This window comes from Chelonia mydas, chromosome 9 (assembly GCF_015237465.2).
Source record: "Chelonia mydas isolate rCheMyd1 chromosome 9, rCheMyd1.pri.v2, whole genome shotgun sequence".
Lineage (NCBI taxonomy): Eukaryota > Metazoa > Chordata > Testudines > Cheloniidae > Chelonia > Chelonia mydas.
This window is the reverse complement of record NC_057855.1, coordinates 83,132,350-83,142,879: the sequence shown is the minus strand read 5'-3', so window position 1 is coordinate 83,142,879 and position 10,530 is coordinate 83,132,350.

Sequence of the window (10,530 nt, the reverse complement as noted above, 5' to 3'; positions counted from 1 at the left end):
TTTTGCCGCCCCTAGGCCCAGAAATAATTGCCGCCTCCCAGCTCACCTCCGCTCCGACTCCACCTCCTCTCCTCTTGCCGGGTCCTGCTTCTTCCCACTCCCTGCCAGTGCTTGTGCGCGAAACAGCTTCTCGAAGGGGGGGAACGCGGCGCGCTCAGGAGAGGAGGCGGGGCTGGGGCGGGGATTTGGGGAAGGGGGCCAATAGGGGCAGGGAGGGAGCGGGGAATGGGGGCGGGGAAGGGGTGGAGTTGGGGCGGGGCCGGGGGCGGAGGGCGCAAACCAGCACCGGGGGAAGCAGCCTCTGGCTGCTATTATAAATTTGCTGCCCCTGCAAATTTGCCGCCCTAGGCCAAGGCCTGGGCCTTGTCGGCCTAGGCGTTAATATGCCGCTGCCTCCCTCCAGCTCCTTTGTCTTTCCTTGGATCTCCTACCCCTTATTCTTATCTTTTCTCCCTACCTTAGTAAGCCTTGCATCTTTGCTGCTTGGGCTTAGGTGTGTGTGGGGTCACTACTTATTGAACAGGGGTCTGCTTGCTTCATTGTGAGGACCATGGTAGGCTGTTGTTATTAGAGCCATAGGGAGCAGAGCAGCACTTGCCAGGAGTGTGTGGGGAGACTTTAAGATTCTGAAAGATACAACACTGTGAAGATTGTTGTGAAGATTCTGGGAAGATACAACTTCCCCTGGGTTTTTATGCCCTAGGATGCTGTTTACTCACTAAAAGCAATACTTACTGCTGGAAGCAATTCTCCCCCAAGGTCTATCTGAACCACTTAAGTCCCTGCTTAAGCCCTGTATTGTATATACACCTTTTGTGAGCCTCTGTATAAGGGTGAATTTCACATCTGTGCCTAAAGTCACAGCTGGCAATTGTCTGAGTACACATCCTGGATAATGTGGGAGCAAGTGTTAGACCAGGGATCGGCAACCTTTGGCACGATGGGGGCTGCGGGAAGTGGCAGCCAGCACATCCCTCAGCCCACACCGCTTCCTGCAGTCCCCACTGGCCTGGAGCAGTGAACCGCGGCCAGTGGGAGCTGCGATCGGCTGAACCTGCGGACGCAGCAAGTAAACAAACTGGCCTGGCCCGCCAGGGGGCTTACCCTGTCGGGCTGCGTGCCAAAGGTTGCCGATCCCTGTGTTAGACTAAGCACAGCAGCAAGATTGAAAATGGTGAGTACAGCTCGGAAAGTACCATGGCATACCACTAGCACTGCAGCTCCAAGCAAAACTTTATATTAAGGTACACCCTGGTGGCCCTAACTAAAATGAGGGCCCAGATGTGTGGCACCCTGTGTTTGCACAGTGTAAGAGGCAATCCTTAAAATTTAAATAGACAAGGCAGCCCAAGGGCAAAAGGGGAAACAAAGATGAAGTGACTTGCCCAAGGTCACGCAAAAGGTCAGTGATAGATCTGAGAATGGATCCCAGGTCTCCATAGTCCCAGTCCAGTACCCTATTCTCTAGACCATACGGCTTCTTTGTAGCTTTTCCATCAGTGCATTACATAATGTTACTGACATTAACAACAATTGTCTTTATCTGGAACCTTAGGCTGATTCAGGGAGTGAGGATACATTGCATGGTATTAATAGGATCCTAGAGCAGTCCAAGAACTTTTTAGATTGAATGTATTTGATATTATGCAGATATAAAAAGACTGTAGGAGGCTGCTCTCTCAGCTTCACCCCTTGACTTTTGGATTGTGACCCAAACACAGAATAACAGTCAATGGAAAGCTGCCCAGATAAGACTTGTTTCCTGCTGGGAGGAGGAGAAATGACCATCACCACGTTCAGCTCCATTGTGCGTGAGTGCTTCATTTTGGCCAACAGACATAGCAAAGAAACGAAGGTACAGGACTGTACTTTCAAGAGATGCTCCTGCTTAGATCACTCATTAAAAATAAATGGCTCCAAAAGAGAGAATCTCAGTAATAAAAAGTTGTTGACTGATGGAGGCAAAAACAAAGGTACTTTTTAAAATATTGGCTTTCTGTATATGCAGAGATTCTTGATTTGACCTCCCTCCCCGTGTGTTCCTGTTCATTGGGAACCTGTTCTTCTAGTAGTGCTAGCAGAATGAGACTGGATTAGGGATCTGCTTATTTAGGGTGTTTTCCATTGAGGTTTATGAAGAAATCAGTTTGACCAGTCTTAGGTGCGACTAACGTTACTTTATGCAATGGAGAGACCATTGCTATCTTCATTGTGGAGTGCCTACAATGGGCTTTGGCTCTAGCCCTAATCTAAATCAATGGCAGTCTTCCATTGACTTGAATGGGCTTTCAGAAGCGTTTCTTTCACTTCTCCTAAGGTTGGGGGTTACATATTTGGATACTGATACACAGCAAAGACATCTCATTGCAATAGCCTGTCCCCAAAATATTTGTTTTTGAAGCAACTGATTCTTTAAAAAAACACCTCATCTTCCTCTAAAATGTATTCGTGAAAAAGTTCAAAGTAAAACGTACTTCCCTCCCACTTTTGATTGTTTGATAAGATTCTTAATTTAATCACTTGATTAAACTGATTTATATAAAATAACTTTTCAGCAATTTATATTTGAGTGAAAAGCTACTCTAAAGCGAGGCCACAATGGAGCATTGTTACGCTGTCAGATTTCATAAAGAGGATATTTAGCTGAGCTTATTTTATACAAAAACAAAACAATAAAAAGCAAGCATGAAAAATTCAGCATTTTCAGGGTTGTTTGCCGTGGATTATCTCTGCTCTGTGCAGATATGAGGGAAGATTTCTCTACACTTCCAAGCCTTATTATCTAGAAATATTTTAACATAAACCGTGTTTTCTCAATGTGATCATAGGGTTTTGTTAATTTTTTTTTTAAACATACTAAAAGGGAGAGTAGTGCTTTGGCATGAATTCACAACAGGCTTTGATGAGTTCCAGAAAAGTGACTGTTATACAAATACAAAGAATGAAAAGGACTTGTTATCTTTAACAAGAGCTTGATCGGATGTAATAAAAGTTCCTTGTTAATTTACTGAATGTTAGCAGCTATGTTGTTAATGAATTTATAATGAACAACATTTGATCTTCTGTGAAAACTTTAGCACAAAAACAAAAAACCCCACACCCCCACACCAAACCACCCCTTCTGGAGAAAGTCCAGATAACTTCCTTTAGTGGGGACAAAAACTTTAAAGAAGTGTTGCTTTATGGGGACCCATTTTGGCAATTTATCAGAATACTTCTGTAGTTGCTGAAAGTAACAATATAACTCAGTGGGGGGGTTACTTAAAAACATTGGCTTGAGTTTTTTTCTTTGTTTTGAAGGGCAGCGTATTGTTTACAGCAATGCCTGCAAAATAAAGAATTGCAAAAATCAGCTACGTGAGCAGGGAAGTTGAGATGTATGGGAATGGCTCCAAAGTCCTTTGTGTAACACATGTTAAATGAAGTCATTATAAGACTTTGAAACAGGCCTACCCAGATAGACATAACTTGTTTTTTTTTAACTAATCATGTTACACTTAGAGCTCTGAGAAACAATCCATGTTTTTCACATAAACGAGGACTGACATTTACATGAGTGCTCCCACAAAGGCTGCCCAAGCACTGCATGGGATTTACAGAGAAATCTTCCTGTTGACTTGCTTTGATTTTACAATCCCTTTTACAGCCTTGTGTTGGTTTTTTGCTTAGTTTCTCAATTATTTTTATATTCCGTCAAATTCCAACCCCTGTTAAACACAATCAGTGTTATTGGTATGAGTGCCAGTCGCACACAGACAGACAGGGTAGACAGACGGCCCATATAATACATCCTATGCTGGCTTTATAAGTCTATAAAAAAATCTAATAAAGAAGAAGGTCTCATTAGCTAGAGGCAGGGGGCTGATTGATTTGCAGGCCACACTCCTTTTATTGCTGCTTTCTGTGTGAAAGTCCACCTTACAGTGTGAGAATGGCCTGTCTGCTTTTGGTAGCATGTTTAGTTAAACTTCATTTACTTGTTATAATCAGTTTTGTTCACGTTGTTGTGGTGTCTTCTACCCCAACCTGACATCAAAACATGGTTTCTCCCTTGTTTCACCTAGCTCAAGTGAAACTTGTTCCATCTGAGGTCAGGAGTAGAGCTGGCTAAAATGTTCACGCCTTTTTAGTAAGGTCAGGCACACTTCAATACCGAATAACTTATAACTGCAGTTAGTAGAAATTGTTTCAAACCATTCAGGATTATTAATGTTCGTATAATTTTCCACTGTCAAAAGCCATCATTTGAATGGTTAGAGGAGGTCGCTCTCTATATGCATGACATTCTAGTATATAGATCGTCCAAAGAAGAAAACAAGGGGAGCTTCCCTCCACATTAAGAAATATAAAGCCAGGCCAAGTTACATCCAGGCCCAGATAAAGTCAGAGCCCTCTTACAAATTCAGCCACCTAATAACATTGCTGAAATGGGCAATAAACTAAATGTCCTGAGATTAATGTTTTCAACTCTTCACCTGCAGACTGTGCAAGAACAGACTAGAAGGGGAGATGTGACTGGCAGTATGGGGGGATTGATCAGGATTGTTAAGATCATCCACAAGGTGCTTTTCTATCGTTTCTAATCTAGAAAAGGTTTTATTATTTGCAAATTGTAATATTTGTATCAGGCTTATCCAAGAAAAATTGGAGGTAACAACGCTAACTCTTTCTTAATTATTTCTGCCCCTGCCCCTCTGGAATTCTGCTAGGTCTTGGCCAGACCAAAATGATACAGGTTTTGTTGGAGTTAAAATAACCAATAGAATGAGCTGGCAATAGCTAAAATGACTCGTATACTTCAAAATCCTGAATCATTCAGACTAACCAGAGAGATTTCAGAAAGAATCAGCTTTGCAGTGTTCCTCAAGTTTTGGAGATGGTGCTAATCAAGCTTTGTAGGCTCTAGTTGGAGCAGGGTATGGTCCTATATGTGTATGAAAATGTAGCTGTTAGATTGCACCAGGTGAAGCCCTTATTACTGTTTAAAATAGGGACACCAGTTTATTGTGGGTTACTATGAACAGGCAAATTAGTCAGGTTAAGTTGAAAACTGCCTTGTAAGACATTCAGATAAGCATAAGCACCTTAGCTTATCCAAACTGAATGGGACATCTACATCTTTGATAAAATCATCTCATCACTCAGATTATATCCTTCCTATTCAAAACACTACAGAATAAAAAATCCCTTTAGTCTAGAGAGGTTGCTGAGCTATATTCATTTTAATATAGAAATGGGTCTGACCCAAAATCGGAACATCTCCAAAGCTTTGCCAAAGTTCAAGCCCAGAGATGAATTTGCAGAAGATCAGGCCCCTCCATACTTTTTAAATAAAGAAAAGCTTAAAGGTTAGTGAACATTATGAGAGGTTAGGATCTCTCATGGGAGAGCCAGGTGTTCGGTATCTAAAAACTTCTCTGCTTAAAGAGATTTAAGAAGAGAAAATAAATAAATATAGCTTTAGCCAATTTCAGTAGTTATTTGCTAATAATGTATCAGCAGGCCAGGAAAGCTCTGACTGAACTGTTAGTTAAATTATGGAGCTTCATGTTCTCTTCATGAATCCTTCCAGAGTGTCTAAGCTCTATTGGGAAGGGTGCTCTGGATGTTTAGCTCAACCATTTTTACAGCAGGAAATATTCACTCCACCCTGTCCCCCTCACTCCCAAATTAAAATATTCCTCTTCATTTAAAAAAACACTCCGAGAAATAATTAGGTCCCATGTGACACAATTAACCAGCAACTCATCCCAGTGGTTTAATACTTAGGCTTAAGCTCACAGGGTGGGATCTTCAAAGCCATCTAGTGGAAATGACTGGTTGGTTACCATTAATTTTAATGGGGACTGAGTGTCCAAATCCCATGGGCAGTTTTGAAAATCTCTGCAAGATTCTTTTCTTTACCCAGCCAAGCCTGCAACAAAATGGCCACTTACCTATTGAAGTACAGTTCCCAGAACATCTCAAACCTAGGATCAGGAGGTCATAGTAGCTTCCCAGCTATAAAAGTCCCCATTTCCTATGTGAGTCCTTTATTCCAGAGAGCTTTTAATTGCCAGGCAATTATTGGACAATAATAAGATCAACCCCTTAAATCTTAGATTAGGGTGTAGTTAGAGGCTCCCATGGTTTGCAAACACTTGGGAAGTTGAACAAAAAGGGGAGAGAAGTTAACCATATGAATAAAAAGTAGTATCCTTAATTGCAGCAATGTGGACTGCGCTGATCCTAAATGTCCTTTAATATTCATGTAATTAAGTTATGCTCTGTGCTGCCTCCTATATATCTTGTAGTTACACGGTTGCAGGTGTGGTTTTTTAAAAATGTATTATAAATCTGTATTTCCCCTCATCATACACCAGTCTGGAAAAGGGCATCTGTATTGGAAGCTGTTTTTCTGCTTTTAGTGACTTGACACTTTGGGTTTTTTATGTTGTGAGACAAGTTTTAATTTTCTTAACATAGGCCAGGCATGGTACATAAACCTCTTCCTCTGCCCTCTCCCCCAGGGAGGCTTTTATGTTGGATTCCTTTAGTGGCAAAGCTTTGGAATGTCTCCCCTTGATTGACTTGATTATGATCTTCCCAATATGTATCATGTTGATGAATTCCCATTAGAGATCCCCAAAGGAGTTTACGAGGTTTGATGTTCGATGAAACAGAGGAATTAAATTATTTCTGCAACTACCACTAAATGAAGAGTTGAATGTTATTGCTGAGGATGTTTAGTGATTTTTGGGTGTCCAATCTGAGACACGGTAAAGGGCCTGAGTTTTGGAGGGTGGATGCTCATCAGCACTTTCTGCAACTCATGCTTCTTTAAGTTATCTCAATTTGGGTACCCAGAATCAGAAGCCACTGTGAAAAATTAGGCCAAAATAACCTTATGGATCAACAATATTGTATCAGCTTAATTGTGCCATGTGATGCATTGGTGCTGGGAAGTAAGAGGGCATATGGAGGGGACCTACGTAGCCCTAGAGTCCTGGAAGAAGAGAGAGACCCACGCTTGTTGGTGCACCACAGCTCCAAGAGGGCTCTCAGAGATGACCAAGCCAGTAGCTAGTGAGAGCATTCAGCATCATAGCCTTGCTCAGGTGAGGGCTACTCCTACACTGCTGTTCCAAAATTGGCACTGAGCAACATGTTTTACTGCCCTGAGCTCTCTGTCTTACTAGCAGGATGGCTGGCAGCACTCATCTCCTCTCCCTTTCACCAGGAAGGGCAGGATTTTGCCTAGAACAGTACTATTCAAATCCTGTTCTTAAGCTTCTGTAACTGGTACTCTAAGATCCCCTGTTTTTCCCTAGCATAATGATGAGCCCCTCTGTGGTAGCCTTTGGAGCACTATTCCTATCCACCTGCCATTCAGCTGTAAGCAGACTACCAAGCAATCAGGGTCAAGCCATTCCAAACACTGTTCTCCTGAATGTGTGGGCTAAAACTCTCACAAATGAATGGCTCCAGTCGAGATCTTTTTGGGTAAAGTGGCACATTGTCTCAAAGTGCTGGAAAATGTTGCTAAAAGCTCATTGAGTGTGACTGACATAAGAGAAAAGACAAACTAGATTTTGTTTCATATCACCCTCTTTACAGTCAGTATGCAAGATATCTTGGCCACAAGGTAGTTGTGGTCTGACAAATTCCATTGTTGGCATTATGATGGAAAGAACATTATTTATGTTCATGAGTGACTCACTTTATTGATCCCAAGACTAATGTAAAACACCCAGGTTGAGATTTTCAAAGTGGACTAGTGATTTTCAGTGCCTCATTTTTTTCAGTGCCTCAACTAACTTGAGTCACCTTAAGAGGGCATGTTGTCAGAGGACTAGGGCTCAGCACTTGCTGACAATCAGGCCTCTTTTGGTGATCTAGGTTGGGCACCCAAAAACTTCTTAGTGAGGCACTAGTCCTTTGTGAAAATTTTGGCTGCAGTTGGCATATGTAGCTATGATATCGGGTACTGCGCCTTTCAATGCACAAATAATAATAATAACACCTCTTATAGAGCACTTTTTATCTGTAGATCTCAAAGTACTTTGCAAAGGAGGCCAGGATCATTTCTCCATCTGTAAAATGGGGATAGTGAGGTACAGAGAATTGACTTGCCCAAGGCCCCGCAGTAGAGACCCAGTTTCTATTCTTGACTCTGAAGTGCTCTGGCCACTAGTCAATGCTGCCTCTTTCCTCTGTCTGCTTTGAGTGGGGGTAGGGCTAAGAGGCATTTCAAGCTGGAAGATCTTGCCTGAGTGAGACATACTCTTCTTTCCCTCTTGTGGTTAATATATTATTTATTTTTTCTTTAATCCAAAGCAAGTGGAGCTGGTTGAACAACAGGGGAGGGAGGGAATGAATTTTACATTTTTCATGCAAAATGTTTCCCCTCTTTCTTTTGATTTAAAAAAATGTTTTGATGATTTTTTTTCAACCAGTTCTAAAAACCACCCAGCTAGTCTGGGAGGAACCAGGAGGAGAGGGTGTCAGGCAAGGGAAGCTGCAATGAGAACAGGCACCAACCTTATGGCTCCCATAGAGTGGGTTTTGTTTTGTTTGTTTGTTCTCATTTCTGTATTTCTGTCATAAAGTCCTTCCACTCCTCCTTGTCCTCTCTCCTTTTTTTTCTCTCTGCTTTCTTCTCTCGCTCCCAGCTTCCTGCTTTCACTCATCATCTGTATTAGAGTTGGCTGAAATTTTCCAGAGGTTGATTAAAAAATGTCATCAATTTCTTATTTCAACAAATAAAATGGATGAATTTTTAGTGACAATCCCCCCCCCCCCTTGTTTTTGGACAAGCTCTAATAATTGTTGTGACTTATTGTTTGCATGGTGGTAGCGACTAGAGGCCCCAGTCAGGGATCAGGACCCTCAGAGGCCCATTTTTTAAATAAAAAAGAAAGACCATTCCTGACCGCAACAACTTCTAGCTTAACCATAAGTAGGGCCCTACCAAATTCACAGTCCGTTTTGGTCAGTTTCACAGTCATAGGATTTTAAAAATAGTAAATTTCATGATTACAGCTACTGAAATCTGAAATTTCACACTGTTGTAATTGTAGGGGTTCTGACCCCAAAAGGAGCTGGGGGGGGGGTAGGGTTGGTGGTTGTGAGGTGATTGATGGGGGGGGTTGCAGTATTGCTACCCTTACTTCTGTGCTGCTGCCTGCAGAGCTGGGCCCTCAGTCGGCAGCTGCCTCTCTCTGGCCACCCAGCTCTGAAGGCAGCACAGAAGAAAGGGTGGCAATACCACAACCCCCATGCAACTCACTTTTGGCTTGGACCCCCAATCTGAGAAATGCTCATCTCCCTGTGAAATCTGTATAGTATAGAGTAAAAGCACACACAAGACCAGATTTCATGGGGGAGCCCAGATTTCACGGTCTGTGATGTGTTTTTCATGGCCCTGACTTCGGTAGGGCCCTAACCATAAGACAAGACACAAGAAGTGGGGATAAGCAAACAACAGGGAGGACAATGACGTGATTACATTTGGAAGTCACAGAGCACACAGTGTCAGATCTTCAGCTTACATTGACACCCACAATTCTGCCCCTGCGGAGGGAACGAGATAGAGAATGAACCATGTAACAGATGTTAGTCACTTCACTTAATGCACGTCTAGAAGGTGCTAAGATTCTACAAGACACAAGGGTGGTGTAAGAACCTATGTAGAGTAGCTGGTGTAAATTGTTGTTGCAATTGAGTTATGATAATTTACACAAGTTGAGGATGAGGCCCAAATTAGCTGTTGCAGTCCCTTGGTTAGAACAGACCCCTCTTTTCTATTCATTTAACACATCCCTCCTTCCTCCCACTCCATCCAGTTGTCCCCTTCACCAATAGCCTTTTCACAATTTCCCTATTGCTTCGGGTCTTGCCCTCATACCCACCAAGCTTTTCAGGCAGCAAACATGTCTTCCTCTGTGAAGTGCAGTGAGAATTTAGGGATGTTTAATAAGAACACATGCTTAATTCACAATTTTCTAGGTTGCCTCTTTTTTGCTTTGCCAAAGCAGTTCTTATACAAAAGCGAAGTGCTTAACGAAATCTTGTTACTGTGTATGGTCTGTAACTAGCCATGCAAGGTTAATAATAGAGACACTTTGGCAATGGAAGGACCTTTGTGCAGGGGCAGAGGATCATTGATACTGAATTCAGAGGTCATAAATATTGGACACAGGTATGTTTTATAATCCTTATCAGCACATAGTCCATGGTAACATAGAATTGCCATACCAGATCAAACCACAGGTCCATTAAGTCCAGTATTCTGTCACCATCATGGCCAATCTCAGATGAAAGTACAAGAAACTCTACATTAGGTAGCTATGTGATGACCTGTCCCCAGAGAAGTTTCCCCCTACCCCGTCCCCCCTTAACCCCAGCAAGGGTTATGGTTTTGTAATTAGGGTATTAACTTGGGACTTGAGGGAAAGGGTTCAATTCCCTGCTCCAGCAGAGACATTCTGTGTCTCTGGGCAAGCTGCTTAGTCTCAGTGATTCAATTCTCCAAACGTAAAATGGAAATAA